Source organism: Hippopotamus amphibius, chromosome 5 (genome assembly GCF_030028045.1).
Source record: "Hippopotamus amphibius kiboko isolate mHipAmp2 chromosome 5, mHipAmp2.hap2, whole genome shotgun sequence".
Taxonomy (NCBI): domain Eukaryota; kingdom Metazoa; phylum Chordata; class Mammalia; order Artiodactyla; family Hippopotamidae; genus Hippopotamus; species Hippopotamus amphibius.
The window spans coordinates 47,413,273-47,432,453 of NC_080190.1; the positions used below are offsets into that span (position 1 = coordinate 47,413,273).

General features: G+C 40.5%; 1 pseudogene; it reads right to left on the minus strand.

Annotated features, from left to right (window-relative positions):
• Window positions 1-8,627: 8,627 nt before the first annotated feature.
• LOC130854205 (39S ribosomal protein L45, mitochondrial-like) lies at window positions 8,628-19,138 on the minus strand (annotated as a pseudogene).
• Window positions 19,139-19,181: the final 43 nt, after the last annotated feature.

Below are 19,181 nucleotides of genomic sequence, written 5' to 3' on the forward strand. Positions count from 1 at the left end.
ACACATTCTTCTCAAGTGCACATGGAACATTCTCCAGGAGAGATCACACTTTGGGTCATAAATCAAGCCTTGGTAAATTCAAGAAAATTGAAATTGTATCAAGCATCTTTTCTGACCACAACGCTATGAGATTAGAATCAATTACAGGAAAAAAACTGTAAAAAACATAAATACATGGAGGCTAAACAATATGCTACTGAATAACCAAGAGATCACTGAAGAAATCAAAGAGGAAATTAAAAAATACCTAGAGACAAATGACAATGAAAACACAATGATCCAAAACCTATGGGATGCAGCAAAAGCACTATTTACAATAGCCAGGACATGGAAGCAACCTAAATGCCCATCAACAGATGAATGGATAAAAAAGATGTGGTACATATACACAGTGGAATATTACTCAGCTGTAAAAAGCAATGAAACTGGGACATTTTTAGAGACGTGGATGGACCTAGAGACTGTCATACAGAGTGAAGTGAGTCAGAAAGAGAAAAATATAGTATATTAACACATATATGCACACTATAGAAAAATGGTACAAATCAACTGGTTTGCAAGGCAGCAGTAGAGACACAGATGTAGAGAACAAACATATGGACACCAAGTGGGGAAAGCGGGGAGGGTTGGGGAAGGGAATGAATTGGGAGATTGGGATACCAAATTGTACACTTTAAATATATGCAGTTTATTGTAAAAAATAAAAAAAATTAAAAATCATAAAATCTGATCTGCCTCAGAGGCTCCACCTCTCTGTGGCACCCCTGTGTAACATCAGCTCCTTTGCTAGAGACTCACCTTGGCCACAGCTGATGGATTGAGAAATAAGGGCTAAGTACATCCTCATCTCAGCAAGAAATAAAAGATTCACTCTCTGACTTCAGAAATAAAAACTTTTTTTAAAAGTATGTAGGTAAATATTCACACCATGACAGACATTTGTAGCTTGTAAATATACCTTAGTCCACAAATCATAGAGTGAAAGAATTATTACTTTTAAATTTTTCTTAATTCCACTGGATGGTGGGCTGAATGGTGAGAACATTATTTGAATCAACTCAGGCCCCCGACCCAGGATTCTGAGGTGTGTGTCTGTGGATACTGGGGTGAGGTTCCATAGTTCTAAGGGTATAGACATCTGGTCCTTGATGCTGTCACCCATTCATTGTTGAGGTGTGTTTGGGCCCCCAAAGTCACCCCTCATATCTCTTCATTCCTACCCACAAAACCTCTTTATGTCCTCTCTCTCAGTCTTCGAACTATGTTTCCTCCCCTCTGTGATATGTGAGGATTACCCAGGGCTGGACAAGGGGAGGACAGGCAAGGCACAAGCCTCCTTCTCTGGATCTCACTGGCTTTGAGGTACTGGCAACTCCTACCACAACCAGGAGAATCTTCATCATGCCTGGTGTGCTTACTTACTTTGTATTCTTCCAAATCGTTGTCTTCTGCATCTGGGCCTATGATATTGAATCTCAAGACTCAAGGTTTTCCTCCTTGTTGTCATGATCTGCTTCATCATTCCTTCAATGAGCAAATCAAGACAGACTGCTCAGCTGTCCAAAGGAAGGGAGGGTAGCAGTCATAGGTAATAACTGGTGGGGGAAAGAGGTGAGGCATCCATTAATATTTATAACATTTTCCCACCCCAGGTTTAAGTGTGATTCATATGCCCAAGAACTGGAGATATAGAGATGAATATGAGAAAGTGCTCGTCCTCTGAAAGTTCAGAACCTGTTAGGAATTGTAGAATCAAACAAATTATCAATGTAATATATAATTTTGGAGAAATAGACTTTCCAGAAGACTGAAAAACTGGGTGAAAATAAATATATTATTCAGGGATACATGGACATTACCTCTGGTTTCTCCCTGATGTTCTGTTCAAGGATCAGGAATGTTATAGGCAATCCTTGAAACTAAAGCATATGGACTGCCAGAGTAGGTTTTGTCCTAAACAGTCCAAAAATTGCTGAGTGAGTGCCCATCACATGCTTGGTCAATTATTGGTGTGTCAATAATTGAGATTTCTGGATTTGATAAGACTCTATCATGAATGGTGTCAGCAGCAGTTCTTAAACTTGATGATTTACAGTCTTGCTGGTCTGAAATAAGCATGTTCTAGGTGAGATGCATCCTGGCATTTGTTGCAGAACAGGGACTCTGCTTCAATAATCACTTCAGGATATATACTAACTCCCAAAATCTTCAAATAATAGTCCACTTACAAAAGAATAGAGCTGGGAAGGCAACCTGAAGATCTCTGCTGAGTTTATTAATAAGGAAACTACCATCAATATATACAGACAATGTTCCTCAGTCTACTGGTAGGGAGGTATCTTAACTCATACCTAGCTCCCTGCGAGGTCTACTTCTCTTAGGAGTTCATTTCTAAACTTGCCACAAAAGGAAAAGTGGTTAATATATAGTCATTTTTCTCTCTCTCAGGAAAATTATTAAGGACTAATATTTTTATCTCGTGTTTGGAAGCTTTCAACACACTCCAGGCTGTAGCAATTTGACACGAAACCTCAGAAGGGTACAAGTGGAGATTTGGCTACATTTTCAGATAGAAAACTTCTATTACCCAGGCAGTCTTTAGGATTAAATGCCGTATAGTCACCGATTTATACACATAGATAGAATCTGCTCTCAGTCATAAAATGACAGCAGCAGTTTATCACCCACATAATCCCACCGGATCAGGGAGCTAGAAGTCTGAGAAACTTCTGCGCTTCAGACCAAAATATCTGGACCAAAACTCGGAGGAGACAATACCTTAGATTTAGAGCTCCGGTTTGATTTAACTATCTTTTTATAAAAGAAAATCTATCTTTTTCCCCGCAAAGAACTTCAATAGCTATCTTGCTAACTAAGAAATCTTACTGACAGTTATAAAACAACCAATGTGAGAGTAGCCATGAAGGAACTGACACAACTGAATCACTATAATCTTTGCTGACAAACACAATTCTAGAAAGGATGCCCTTGCTTTTGAAAGGTTACAATTAATCTGCAAGCCTCCAGGGTGGAGGAACTGAAAGGTATTTGCAACTATTGCAAAAGAAACAGAAAGTAATTGGCTGTCCCCTTATTCCCCCTCTGGCTCACTCTAAAGTTTCACTACCTAAGCAAAAATGGTATTCTGAATATTGAGAGGCTTTATCTCATGGAAATGAGTTAAAACTTTCTGATAGTGTTATGAAAATATCAATTATTGAATTGCCATAAGTTTGAAATAAATAAGATCAGTCTAAACATACTGTTCAGTTTTCTGAGTTGGTCCCTAGCATTTTTATCTGACAAAAACTTGATGGGGGTACTTGGATTTTACCCAAACACATAAATATATTTTTAAGTATAAGATACAAAAAGAATCAGAGTCCTAAAAAAAAAAAAGGTCTGTGGTCATCAAACCACTGGGGCATCTGATTATTAGTAATAGTGCCATATGCAGCTAGAAACATTCTCTGGAGGTCAGCCCCTGGATAATGGAAAGACCCGTACAAAAGCAAATGATAGGTAGCAAAAGCTTTGGAAGAAACGTAAAAGTTAAGGGGATTTTTTTTTTTCAGCTGAAATCTTGGTGGAATAAACTCAGCATCAACCTTTGATAATAAGAACTCTTAGCAAAGTATTAAGACGCGGGGAATTCCTGTATGGGGCAAAGGTATCTACTAAGCAACTACCGCAAATCGCATAATAATATAGTAGAGGAATCCTTTTTGAGTCAGTAAGAAGGTAAGAAGCCTGCTATCAAGCTTAACAAATTCACACGCAAGGTCCTAGGTAGTGCAGAAAGAAGAAAGGAAGGGAAAGATGGAGAGAAGTGTGGGGAAAGAGAAGAAAGCAAGAGAGAGAAAGAAAGGTCAAGGGAAGGAGGAAGGAAGGAAGGAAGGAAGGAAGGAAGGAAGGAAGGAAGGAAGGAAGGAAGGAAGGAAAGAAAGAAAGAAAGAAAGAAAGAAAGAAAGAAAGAAAGAAAGAAAGAAAGAAAGAAAGAAAGAAAGAAAGAAAGAAAGAAAGAAAGGAAAGAGTATAAGGACTGGAATAAAATAACAGCATTATTTTTTGCAAATAGAGTGTAATTTTCCATGCAGAAAACTCAGGAGACTCTGCAGACCAAAAATTAGAAACAGAGCAAGTTGAGAATGTTTGCTGAACATAAAATCAATACAAAAAAAAGCCAATTCCATTCCTGTACATAAATCACAATTAGAAAATGTAATATTTTAAAGATACTATTTAAATGACAATGTAATCTACAAGATACTTAGAAATAAATCTAGCAAAAGATGTCAGAATTTTATTGAGAAAAGTACAAAACTGTATTTATGGATGGTAAGACTCAGTATTTTAAGATGTCACGTATTACCAGATTAATCTATAAATTAAATGTAATTTCAGGCAAATACTAACAGGCTTTTTTGTGCAACTTAACAAGGTGCTTCTAAAATTTATATGGAGGGAACCAGACAATTATAAGCAAAAAGGCAATTCTGAGGGAAAAGGACAATAGAGGTGACTTACTGTATCATATATAAAGATGTTATGCAGGGATGGTAATTAAGAAATTATAGTATTTGCCAAGAATAGGCAATTAGAAGAGTAGAACCAAATAGAGAGTCCGGAAACTAATTCTTGCTTAAATGGACCTAAATTTACATAATATAACAGAGATGAAGTCACAAATCTAGGGGGGTGGGTGGATGGACTATTCAATAAATGATGCTGGAACAGTGAGTTAACCAGATGGACACTAAGTGCTCGACAATGTCCAATTTTCCTCTCCTACTAGACAGACTGGAATCAACACTTCCACACTACCTTGCCACTGGTCAGGCCACATGGCAGGCTGTGACAACGACCTGTGTGCAGAAATGATAGGAACAGGAGTGGGAGCTCCCTGCACTCCCCTCCTACAACAGTAACAGAATAAGCTGCATATTCTGAAAAAAATGGCAGAGCTGCTTCTGCCTGGGTCTTTGAGAGACTTGTGGAACAGAAAACCAACTATGCTCGCCCCACCCCAGAATGGCCACCAATGTTGGACACTTATAAGAAAGCAACAAATCTTCGCTGTGTTAAGCCATTAAGATTTAGAGTTTAGTTTGTTACTGCACCATAACTAGCTTATCCTGATAATGTGCCAACTAAAGAATGTCACTTGCCATCCAGCTCTACAAGGATTAGGTCATTAGCCGCCGCAGTACCTGACTTTAACACACCCAAGACGAGTCCAGGTGGAGATCAGGAATGAGGCATTCTAGGCTCTTGGAAAAACTGGCAGAACAAGCCTCCAGATAGTTAGATATTTTCAGGAGAAAATTTTATAAACCCAATTTCTTGCATCTCCTCATACCCAAAAAGCCCTAAAATCATTAATGGAGACATCTGCTCCTCAGGAGTAGCAGCAACCCTCTACCAAGATGTGTGCTGAGTTGCATGTACCCCCGTCACCCAAATCAAGTACGTGCTGACCTTCACCCTACCTCTTTGGAACAGCTCCTCAATGGTATCTGGGAGGCTGTCTCCCAGGCTACAGTCCATCGTAAGTCCACAAATAAAACTGAACTCACAGCTCTCTCATTGTGCAGTTATTTTCAGTCAACGTATGGAAAAAATAAATAAAACTAGATCCCTACCTCAGGCCACAAGAGGATTTTAATTTAATGTAGACCTAAATATGAAAAGGAAAAACTTTAAAAAATTTTAGAAGAAAATATAAAAGGACACCCTTATGACCTTAGGGCATAGAAGATTTCTTAAATAAAATACAAAACTCAAACCCCAAAAAGAAAGATTGATAAATTTGAGTATGTTAAAATTTAAAGCTTCGCTACAACAAAAGACACTAAAACTGAGTAAAAAACCAAACTCAATTTAGAGAAGATATTTGCAACCCACATAACCAAAAAAGATTAGCATCTAGTTTACATAGAAATCTATAAAATGATAATACAGCACACCCTGAATATAGAATATAAATATTCATACTCTAATAAATATAATTTAACAGTACATACATTATATATAAATTATGTATAATATATAATAAAAATCAATATAATATAATAATATTTAATGAAAGTAGATGCAGATGCTTGTGATGAGGGAAACCACTTAAAGGCTGTGACTTGTGGCCTGATAATCTGCTCTGTGCCTTAGTGCTTCTCAATGCTGGAGGTCTATGGGCCAATCTTTTTTTTAAATTTAGGTCTGGTCCTTTTATGTTTCTCTTTGAAAATTTTTTCCCCAATAAGATATTTTTCCCCTAACAAGATTATAAACTGTCAAGGATGCGGTTGAATTGTGCAACCCACGTGCCTATTCTGCCTGCAGTTGTTTTGGGCTTACCTGGCATGATGCTTCTTCAAAGATTTGATTTGAATATCTCTAAGTAAAGCCAGGAAGCTTCTCCATTCACAACAGGCCCCACTATTCTCTACAGTCTTATTTTCAGCACAAGTCCACAGATTTCTTACCTTCCTGATCTCTATACAGATTAGAGTTATGACTTCTGCCTATGGGCAATGATTAGCCTTCATTATTTTAATGGATAAATCTATAAAGTCACTAATGGCCAGACAGTGTGCTATTTGCTGGAGCAATGCAAATAACACACAGTCCCTGCCGTTGTTGGAGCTCAAAGCCTATTAGGGACAGACATAGGTAAATAAATTATAACACTAGTGAGTGCAATTAGAGCTATACACAAGCTAGCTCCAATAGCTAGGGGAGACTGAATAAAGCAAAGGGCTGGAGGGGTGAGCAGAGGCTGCTTATAAAGGCTCCTTAGAGATGATACCTGAACTATGTTTAGAAAAATAAATTCCCAGGAAATCAAAAGGGAAATGAGCATTCTTGGCAGAGGGAACCTCATATCGAAAACCACAGGTAATCTGTAAGGGGAGCACATCAAGTATGAGAAGATGATGGGAGATGAGGTAACAGCTCAAAAATAAAGGGCCTTGTATGACTTCAGTTAAAACTATGACTCTACTGCCTGTTAAATGGGTGACTTTAGACAATTTGCTTAAACTTTGTGTCTCAGTTTTTCAAGAGTTAAGTACAGAAAATATTTCTTCCAGTGTTCTAACGGGGGTTTAATGTGATAATGTCTGATTAGAGTCTTAGCATAGCACCTAGTGCAATGAGATGTTATCAGGAAATGTTAGCTTAATCTAACGCACAGGGCAGTTCTCCAGGCCTTCTGATCACTTTGATGGCCTTTTAATAGGGGTCCATTACAGCATTTCTTCTTAATGTTTATCTGTAGTCTCTAATTTTTCAATGATAAACGTATGTGGCTTTCACAATGGAATTAAATAAAGCTTTTTTTAATAATGATGACTTTTTTGGTAGGCATAGACAAGCTAATTTTAAAATTTATATAGAAAAGCAAACAACTTAAAGTTGGTAAAAAAAAAAAAAACTTTGGAAAATAAGAATAAAGTTGGAAGAATCACTATTTAGGCTAGAATGTCAAGGCCTACTACACAGCTACAGTTATTAAGAGAGTGTGGTATTTGGCAGAGGGCTAGACACGTAGATCAGTGGAACAGAACAGAAAACCCAGAAATAGACCTGCAGAGAGACAGAGCGATTTTGACTGATTGATTTTTTAAATTGGTTCACGTAGTTGTCAGGAGCTAGAAAATTCAAAATCTTGCAAAGCAGGCCAAGCCAGGATGGAGAACCAGGGAAGAGTTGATTTTGTACTCTTGAATCCAAAGGCAGTCAATCTAGAGGCAGAATTCCTTCCTCCCTGGGGAATCTGTCTTTTCTCTTAATACCGTCAACTGACTGAATGAAGCCCATCCACATTATGAATCTACATTATGAAATATTCACATTATATCTGCTTACCTCAAAGTCTACTGTATAAATGTTAATCACATCTAGAAAAATACCTTCACAGCAACATCAGATTGTGTTTGGTTGAAGGAGGAGGAGTGGGGTTTGTTTTTTTGTTTTGTTTTTTGAGGGATAAATGATTTCTTTGGAATTGCATTCCCCTATGAAATACAAATGCCGATTCAGTGAGTCAATGTATGAGAAAAGACCCTCTTAATGATACTGTCTTTTATAAACACTATTTTTCCCAAGTCTGGATTTCCTGGAAGTCACATCATTCACGATGAAGCTTATCTTCCATTTCCGCTATTTAAAGGCTAGTCTACTTCTAGCCTGAACCAGGAGAAATGTACAGAACCCACCACAATTTGTCTAACATCCTGATAGTGTTTTATTTCAAACTCTGATCCCTGCCCTGTGATTAGAAAGAAATTTCTGCCAGTTTGCTCCTGACAGTCTCTGCTCGGGAAAAGCTGGTATCAGATGTCCTCTGAAACATACTGTCTTTCATTTAGAGTCAGAAACTAGGTATACAGTTAGGAGGAGGATGAGGAGGAGCATGGCTGTGCATGCCAGCCACCCACCTTAGCCCAACCATCAGCCACGGCTGTTGAGGACGAGACTGCTAAAAAGACCTAAGCAGGACAGGAGAGAACAAAAGTAGTTCTTTCTGCAACACCATGCAGATGGATGACACCACAGCTCCCAGACTCACAGACTTCTCAGCTTCCAGTCATCGCACCCATGCTTCACCCCCTGAGTCATTTTTGCCATCAGGCTAGCTGAGCCTTATGGGCTTCTCCTTGTGGTTCTTCCCACAGTTTCAGTTGGGGGCCAGGGATCACTACTGCCTTAAGGATGGGCTTCTTAGGAAGTACCCATGAGGGGACTGTTGCATAATAATAAACCCCATCTCCCAAAGGGATTTATCAGGTGCCTTCCACCTACAACATACTCCAGGACATCACTGGCCACATCTTCCTGTCCATACAGCAACTGGCCAAATTGGTCACAGATGGTCAGAGACTGCTGGATTTGCACTCGGACAGTGCCCTGGCCATACATGTTGCTCTGGTTTCACAGACTGGAGCAGAGAATCTCCTGGGCTGGCTCTAAAGATCCTATAAAGTTCCAGCAGATGGTCTTATGTTTAATGTTCCAGACTACATCCAGGAAATAGTGATTAGTTACCAAGGTATGAAGCCAGTCACAATCTAAGTTGTTTAGAAAAAGGTGAGTGTCAGTGAAGAGATCCTTAGCTTTTTCAGGGAAGTCTTTCATTTTAAAATTAGCATCATATGTTTTTGTTTTCCAAATGGACAATTGTGAGGCTACATTCTTCTTCCATTGCTCAGTTCTCTGTGTCAGTTCCTCCTTTGAAAGAGATGACATGACAGCATCACCCTCAGGAGGAATACGGGCATTAAAGACACCAGCTGTACAGGTCAGATGTATGGGATGCTCCAAATGTTCCCGAGGCGTGACCAGTCCTGCTTTCTGGGCACATTCTATAAACTCCTTTTCTGATTTGTATTTGGGTTCACAACTAGGGATTGTGAAATGTTTTTTAGTGCTCACTAGAACTACAGCTATGTACTGAGTCACCAGGCCTGGCTGCAGAGATCACCGTTCTAACACTCTGGATAAGCAAGGCAAGCTCCCCCCGCATGGGGGCTGCTGTTTTTTTCACACAAGGGCCTCTGGAATGGGGACTAAGAATGAAGAGCCTGGGGCAGGAGAGAAGGCATATAGGGTGGAGCCAGCTCCGTATGGAATCCAGCTGAGTATCCTAACCTAGCCAAATTGACACATAAGATTAAACATGACAGTAGCTTTTTTTGATAGCCAAAAAATGGAAACAGATTAGTGACTAAATAAACTTGTACATCAATACCATGGAATACCACTCAGCAATAAAAAAGAAAAAAAAATGAGCAAACCATTGATGCAGGCAACAATCTGTATGGACCTCAAAGGCATGCTAAATAAAATAAGCCAATTTCAAAAGGTATTGTATGAATCCATTTATATAACATTCTTAAAATAACAAAATTATGCAGATGGAGAAGAGACTGGATTTAGGAATGGGGACAGGGGATAGGATAAAGGGATTGTATGAAAGATTGATGGAATAGTTCTATGTCTTGACTGTGGTGGTGACTACACAAATCTACAAACGTGATGAAATTGCATAGAACTATACACACACACACAATTGGTAAAATCTGAGTAACCTCTGTAGATTGTACCAATGCCATTTGCCTGGTTGTAATATTATACTACGGTAGCCCTTGAGGGTCTGGGCGAAGGATACATGAGACCTCCTGTATTACATTTGCAAATTCCTGTAAATCTACAATCATTTCAAATTTAAAAGTTTCAAAGAGTGCATGGGTTTAAAATTGTTTTGTCTTCCCATTTTTAGTTTGTACTAACCAACATTAATTATTTACCAGTATCTATGACTTGCTTACTGTACATTGACTATACTACATAGACTTTCTGTTGGTAATTTTGTGCTCCATTTTAAAATCCACGGGCCTCTGAATGTTTCTCCAAAATCTTTAAAACATTATTCATGGTCAGCCCTATTTGCAGACACCAAAAGAAGCTTCCAACCATTAACCTCTGTTACACAGTTTATCCCATTGCCTAAACTCGCCTACTGTTAACCCTCTAATAATCGTTAAAATATAGAAGGACCTTGTTAAGATGCAAAGGTGTCCTCTTTGCTGGACTAAGAATGGCCCTTATCAGGATCATTTGGCAGTCATGAAATGGTAATTGAGTCTCTCTCTCACTACTCAAGATATGTCTACAAAATCCTTGTGTTACCTCTGGTGGGTGCTAATTCTGTTTTTCATGCCTCAATAGTGAAATTCTTCCAGAGCCGGACAGAGCCTAGAAAGAAATTCACAGGTGACTTCCCTTGCCATGACAGGGCGATCTTTGCCAAGTGCAAAACAAAATCATTTGCAGAGTCTTCACTGCTGTGTTAATGCCTCATTCAGCCCTACAGACTTTGGAGCGCAGTGGAACACAGTCACACTCATTGGGATGTACGCAAGGAAAGCCTGGCGTTCCCTGGCCCCAATGCTGCTTGTGCCTGCTTGTCTATGGTGACCTCGCTGAGATGGCTCCCCTTTCACAGGTTTACGAGGCCCCGGTGGGGGTCAACTGACCCAGGGTTCACTGGATGCTTCTCCTCTTTTACCCATAATTTCCTACTCATAGAGGGAGGGAGGCAGGGAGTTTTCTTTGGCTAACTTGGTGTTTGGCAGCCGCTCAGGATTGAAACTGGTCTGTGCTGGGCAAATGAGATGCAAACCAGCAGGTGCAGAGAGAGAACAACAGGCCTGCAAGACAAAGATTCCTGTCCAGATCTATACCATGCACACAAGGAAACCTCAGAAATGACTACTAATATAGTGCAAGGCGGGGAGGTACAAAGTTTTTCCATCAGTAAAACTTTGATGCCAAGGGGGTCATGTGCCCCATGCAGAAGGCAGAGGGATGGTGATAAAAGGAGCCACCCAGAATTAAACTGTGAGTAAGCACCAGGATCAAATTACAAGATAAATTTCAACCAGTAATAAAAGTTTGCAAAGTCCTAGGTGAGTTTTCTGAAAATGTAAATTGATATGCATTTATATATCTTACATGTATCTATATGATTCCCCAATTAGATTGTAAGTTCCTCAAAAGTTGGACCCCAAAGTGGCTGGTTTAGCTTGCTGCAAGTATTAGCATTCAATAAATTACGGAAGGCTACCATACTTGCTCAGTACCTAGTCCGTGTTCTTTTGCGTATGCAAATTCATTCTGTTTAATCTTCACAATTATGCCATTAGCACATCTTATTGCCTGCATTTTGCAGATGTGGAAAAGCACTCAGAAAGTTTTAGTGACGTACTCAAGGATTTATAGTTAGTAAGTGGGAGGACTGACAGTCAAGTGCAGGTCTGTGTGTCTGACCCTGAGACCCTGTTCTCTCAACAGCATCAACTAGTCTCCCAAATATTTAATTTCATTTCAAATGTATCCAAAATGTGCATGTGTACATTTTAAATGTCTAAGATAACCAAAAATAAATCTTCAGTAACCAGCCCATTGAAAGAAGTAGGATACGTTCATGATTATAGTTCTAATGACACAAAAAGTTCTTCAAGTTGCTTTCTGATTCAAGCAATAGCAAGTTATGCTCTTTCTCATTTTAGTGTTAATTGAAATTGGGAAGTCTGGATATAATAACTCTTTATGGAGAAGATAATTTGTCTTTAGAGCTTCCCAACATAAAAAAATGGCATCAGTTAGAGGGACAGAAGGGAAAGGGAAAAACTGAAAACAGGAAAGAAAGGAAGACTGATTCTGTGCTGGCTTTGGAAAGGAGCTTTATCCAAGTTTCAGAGCACTGTGAGGTTATTGCAAATTCTGAATTACAGCAGTTTCCGATTACAAAAATATTTTCGTGGCATCTTAAATCTTGCAGGTAGTAACAGGAATTTGTGTTGGAGGAAAGCAGATTGTTTGTGACAGCAATAGAAGTTACAAGCCCTGCCCCAAGCAAAATTTTTACTTCTACCAAGCAATTCCAGAGGCATTTCTTTTTTAATTAAGGGGTAATATAAAACAAAACAAAAATATCTGATACAGCCTCTCAAATAGAGCACAGGATTAGAGCTGGAGTCTAATGTAAAATATGGAGTGAACTGCATTAGCTGCTAAAAATGTAGTACTTTACCTGAACCCTGTACTCATGGAAAACAGGGATGATCAATAAATCCTTTCGTATTTCAGAAAACAGCTTATTGCAAAGAATCATCCTTTCACATATGACTTATATAAACCCATGGATGACCCCACTGTTTATCTGTGACAAAGCCAGACATAGACCCCTCAAATTTCCATTATTTGTCTTATAAAAGATTGGTTGAACAGTTTGTCCCCACGGAACAATCAGGATACTAATGTGATGACTAAACTTCCATCAGGCTTCTCTCCTTCCCCTAGGACCCTGAACTGTAGCCCACCCTTGAGCTTAAGCAAACATTGGGAGCTTAAGGAAGCACTGGGATACAGAAGAAAACCCCTTAACAGCCTCTCCTGAGAATCAGCTGACCTCAAAAGACATTTTCTGCTGAAATGACCAATCGATCCTCTGCTCACCTCACTCCCCATGCTCAGCTCTTTCTAGCCTTGTTTATTCCTCCCTTTAAAAGAAAACCTCAGGGGACTTCCTAGGTGGCGCAGTGGGTAAGAATCCGCCTGCCAATGCAGGGGACATGGGTTCGATCCCTGCCCCAGGAAGATACCACATGCCGCGGAGCAACTAAGCCCATGCACCACAACTATTGAGCCCATGTGCCGCAACTACTGAAGCCCACACGCCTAGAGCCCATGCTCTGCAACAAGAGAGGCCACCGCAGTGAGAAGCCCACGCACCACAATGAAGAGTAGCCCCCACTCGCCGCAACTAGGGAAAGCCCACGTGCAGCAACGAAGACCCAACACAGCCAATAAAATAAATAAATAAATAACTTTATAAAAAAAAAAAAAAAAGAAAACCTCAGGCTTCCTTTGTGGCACAGTGGTTAAGGATTCGCCTGCCAATATAGGGGACACAGGTTCGATCCCTGGACCAGGAAGATCCCACATGCCCCAGAGCGACTAAGCCCATGCGCCACAACTACTAAGCCTGTGCTCTAGAGCCCGAGAGTCACAACTATTGAGCCCACGTGCTGCAACCACTGAAGCCCACGTGCCTAGAGGCCATGCTCCGCAACAGGAGAAGCCACTGCAATGAGAAGCCCGAGCACCACAATGAAGAGTAGCCCTCGCTGGTCGCAGCTAGAGAAAGCCCACATACAACAATGAAGACTCAATGCAACCAATAAACAAATAAATAAATAAAATTAAAAAAAAAAAAAGAAAGAAAGAAAACCTCTTTCCGCCTGGCTTTCAAAACGCCTATAGATATTATGGTCAGAGTCTTCTGTTGCAATATTTCCTTTCCTCTTACTATAATAGTCCCCCTTTCCCAATTGCAATAGTCTTTTCGAAAAAATCCCTCCATACCTAAGTCTGGATTTGTTTTCTATTTGACACTGCCTAAAGATAGAATTTCTAATATTTTTGGAAGTGTTTTTCTCCTCTGTCATGTTTGCTTTTATTTATGATTCCCCTTTTATGGATTGTAAATATTCACACCTGGTTCAGAAGCCTCACAGGCAGAGGGATCAAACCCTCTAAGGGTATTAACAAGCTTCCCACATACTTCTTAGGTTAAAATGGAAATAAATAGGTAGGAGGGCTGCTTCCATATGCAGACACCTCCAGTAATCAATTCTATTCTAATGTCTTGCTGGCTGCAGAATTACAGCTTCTGGGGCCATTTAATTCATTTATAGCTAATGCCTGAGGTGCCAATGCATAACAGAGGAAAAAGAAAAAGTAGATCAAACAAATATTTCATTAGAGCACAGCAAGTTAAAAGCCTGGCCAACTCCAAGTTTCACAGAATATCTTTGTCATCTTATCCCTGAACTGGCCCAAATAAAAACTTTGCTGGTATTTACAAACTATCAACTTTGCACCTTGAAAATATTTATGTTATAGTAGGTTCAATGGCATTATACTCAAAAACAAAAGTGAGGATATGTAGACTGGCAAAGGGTATTTTTGACTAGTGCATTTAATAATAGGTAAAGTTACAAGTAAGTTAAAAATTGTAGATCATATTTAATTATGCATATTTGATCAATTACTTACTGAAATCATAGCTAACTTTTAACATCCAGAGTACATAGTATCCATAGTGATAGGGTGCTTTTGCTGATTTCTTGCTCAGAAGTTTCTGGTACACACTGTCATGGTTACCAGGATCAGTAACTGAGAAATGTTTAAAAACTGGCTCTGAGGGAGAGGATAGGCCCTAATGGGTAGCACTTGCTTATTTCCATGGCTCATTTCAAGCTATTAATGCGACTGCACTCAGAGTTGAGAAAGAGATGCTCAGCAACACACCATACAGACACAATAGAAGCAAATAACCTCAAGAGCGTATAATAGGGACTTCCCTGGTGGTACAATGGTTAAGAATCAGCCTGGCAATACAGGGGACACAGGTTCGATCCCTGGTCTGAGAAGATGCCACATGCTGTGGAGCAACTAAGCCCGTGCACCACAACTACTGAGCCCATGTGCCGCAACTACTAAAGTCCAGGCACCCAGAGCCAGTGCTCCGCAACAAGAGAAGCCACCGCAATGAGAAGCCCACGCACCACAACGAAGAGTAGCCCCCACTCACCACAACTAGAGAAAGCCCGCACACAGCAACAAAGACCCAATGCAGCCAATAAATAAATAAATAAATAAAGTTTTTAAAACAAGAGCGCATAATAATAAAATGAAGTAAGATACTTAGGAAGTGATGAGTTTTGAGTATATATAATTTGGGGTTTTAATATAACTTATTTAACTGTAAGTTTATATAATTTAACTTTTAATAATGGCTGTGTGAAACACACTTGCAAAATCCCTGGAAATTTAACAGTCAGCTTCTGTATGCTGGCACAAGCTGGTACCAGTGCCCACTAGTGAGTCTAGGGCCCATCCTTCACTTTGGCTACAACCCCTAGAGGACTAGGTAACATTATTTAAGACAGAAATGATTTGGCTCACTGAAGCTTAAGAGATTTTACTGGCCAAAAGGTAAATACTACCTGTGGTGGGTTGAATGGTGGCTCCCAAATGATATGTCCAACTGGATCCTGTGAACGTGGGCTCATTTGCAAAAAAGGTCTTTGCTGATGGAATCAAATATCTCAAGATGAGATCATCCTGGATTATCTGAGTGGCCCCTAAATCCAATGACCTGTGTCCTGATGAGAGCAGACAGACAGAAGAAGAGAACACACAGACACATAGAGGGAAAGCCACATAAAGAAGGAAGCAGGGACTAGAGTGATCCATCTGCAAGCCAAGCACTGCCAGCAGCCAGAGGAGAGAGGCAGGGAACCATTCTCCCTCCCAGCCTCCGGAAGGAGCCAACCCTGCTGACATCTTGATTTTGGCTGGCTGGCCTGCAGAGCTGTGAGAAAATTACTTTCTGGTTTTTTTAGGCCACCAAGTTTGTGGTAATTTATTATGACAGTCTTCGGAAACTCATACACTACCCCCACGACAATTAGTCTTGGTCAAACTGTGCTCAAAGAGGCTTTCAAGATTTTAAAAGCTACAAATTAATAATTTGGAAAATTGTGCAGCACTGTAATCGTGTACCATCATAGTGGAGGAGGCAGGTGAAGTTTAAAGGGAAAGACAGCTTACCACTGGTATTCTCTGTCATAAAATATCATCTCATATCTTAATGCTCCTTATAGGTCAGGCATGGCTAGACTCCCTGGTGACCCAGACACAACCTCAAAAGTACCAATAGCCAAAGCTTATTTACCAGGTGGAGGAAACAGATGTTCTTAAATTTCTCAGTTACAGATTTCTTTTTTACCTCTAAAGAGTCTGCTTCTCTTTTACAGAATATTCTAGTTCTATTAACTGGGAAAGAAAAGGGTAAAGGAAAAAAAAACTGATATGTAAACATCCAAGTGACCTTGAAAAGAGTAGCAGATTTGAAATTTCACCATTGATTTTGATTATTAATCTGACTACATAAGTTGTGGGGCCCAAGGCAAAAATCTCAAGACAGTTACAGCAAAGCATTAAACCAAGCAAAAGCCCTTCTAAACACAGGCCTAGTGAGACTTTATAAGTCACATGTCCATGAGTCCTGCCCTATTAATGGGATATCAAATCTAGCAACTACAGATTGGAGAGTATGATTCTTGCTCCTAATATACTATTCTCAAATTTTTTTCCAGCATTCTTATTTCCATCTAGAAATGACCTGCCACATATTTGTTGCAAATAAATGCTGATATGCACTGAATTTTTTTACATAAATGTTTATAGAAGCTTTATTCACAATCACCAAAAAATGGAAACAGTCCATATCATTCATCTGGTGAATGTAAAACAAACTGTTATATCCGTACAATGGGACACCACCAAAAAGCAACAACACTGATGAATCACCAAGACATTATGACCAGTGAAAGAAGCCAACCTCCAGAGATCACACCACGCATGATTACATTTATGTGACACCTTAGAAAAGGCAAATCCACAGGGGTGGAGAACAGATCCCTGTTTGCCAGAGGTTGGAGTGGGGCAAGGGCTTGACTACAAGGGGGAGGCATGGGACAATATTCGGGAGTAAAGAAACTGCTCTGTATTCTGACTGTGGTGATGGTTACATAAAACCATACGTGTGCTAAACCCTTAAGATTGTACATCCAAAAAAAAAGTTTATTTTATGGTATGTTAACTTAGGAATTTTTTTAAATGAAAAAAAATTTGGCTATATATATCCAAATAAATTTCTCTTTAAAAGTACTTTAAAAGAGATTTTTCAGGGAATTCCCTGGCAGTCCAGTGGTTAGGACTCCACACTTTCACTGCCGAGGGCCTGGGTTCAATCCCTGGACAGGGAACTAAGATCCTGCAAGCTAGGCAGCAGCCAAAAAAAAAAAGAAAGAAAGAAAGAAAGAAAGAAATTTTTCATCTGCGTTTCTGCCAGAAAGGCTGTTTTGGGGGGCTGTGCTACATCAGCCCTGGTATTCTGTGGGACTGTGTTTTCATCTGTAAAACAAGATCAGGGGACTTCCTAGGTGGCACAGTGGTTAAGAATCCACCTGCCAATGCAGGGGACATGGGTTTGAGCCCTGGTCCAGGAAGATCCCACATGCCGCGGAGCAACTAAGCCAGTGTGCCACAACTATTAAGCATGTGCTCTAGAGCCTGTGAGCCACAACTATTGAGCCCGTGAGCCACAACTGTTGAGCCCATGAGCCACAACTATTGAGCCTGTGTGCCACAACTACTGAAGCCCGTGCACCTAGAGCCTGTTCTCCGCAACAAGAGAAGTCACCACAATAAGAAGCCCATGCGCCACAACAAAGAGCAGCCCCCGCTCACCGCAACTAGAGAAAGCCCATGTGCAGCAATGAAGACCCAACACAGCCAATAAATAAATAAATTTATTTATTTTAAAAAAAAATCAGTCCAGAGCAGTGAGTTTTCATTCATTTTTCTCCCCAGTTTCATCCCAGGGCATTTCTTTGTGGAAGTGGGGCAGGGGCACATTTGGAGAGAAGGCATGTTCAGCCTCCACTGGGCTTCAGACCTACAGCTTGGCATCAATCACAGCAGTTGTGCTTTGGTTTATTTCATATATTGTTTGTCTGCAGAACTTTCATTTAGAATAGCTGGTCCCAAGCCACATTGTTAGGTACCTGGAGAGTTTGAACAATCCCAGATTCCAGGGCCTGGTGGTGGGGCCAACTCAGTTGTCCCTTGGGCAAGTACCCCTGTGGATGGGTGGTTAGCCAGACTGAAGCACTGGCTTAAATGGTCAATGATTCTCAACAAGATGTTTGAGGGGTAGCTAGAATCATGCCCCTTGCTTCACAACCCTTGTGTATACAATGGGATTCTAAAAAACTGCTAAGTGTAGGCTTCCCCTGACATACAGTCCAAAAGGACCTTAAACTTCCCCCTCTCCCCACAGATGGATGATTTGGGGGGAAAGCACTTTGTAAACAATAAAGGGTTGTGCACAGATGGGGGAAATGCTGTTATGAGGATGAAGGCACTGACCAAGGACCAGCAGGCCCTGAGGGTAGCATCAATAATAAGAACCACCCTTTACTCTAAGCAAGTACCCTGTGCCAGTCACGCTGCTAGTGATCCTTTAATCTTCACAACAACCCTGGGAGAGAAGGGCTGTCACCTGGAGACTGGTAAGGAAACTGAATCTCTGAGAAGCCCCTGGTCATGTGAAGACAGAGCCGGGTCCCAGCCCACACCTCCAACCTGCAGAGCCAAGAGGAAACCTGCAGACCTGACATCAGGCCTGCTCTCTCAGCACACGCTCCAGAGAAAGGGGCTAATGCCACCTTTCATCAAAGGCTGGTGGGAAGTCACCAAAGGCACCTTGAGACCTTGCCATCTGGAACAGCACTCAAAAATTATTTTTTAAATTTTATACAATAAAATGCTTTCTTCAAAAACTACCTTATGCCTACATATCATCTATAAACCCTGAGTTGGGCTGCTGTGGTTGAAGGTGGGGGTAAGGGTGGCCTGAAGCTCCCAGGGCTCCCAGAGCACCACTTGATGACCACTTATCTAGTAAACTGGCACTTACTGTGAGAGGCACAGGAGCCATGATGCCTCAGGCCCTGGCTTTGGGCTCCAAACAATGAAGTGGG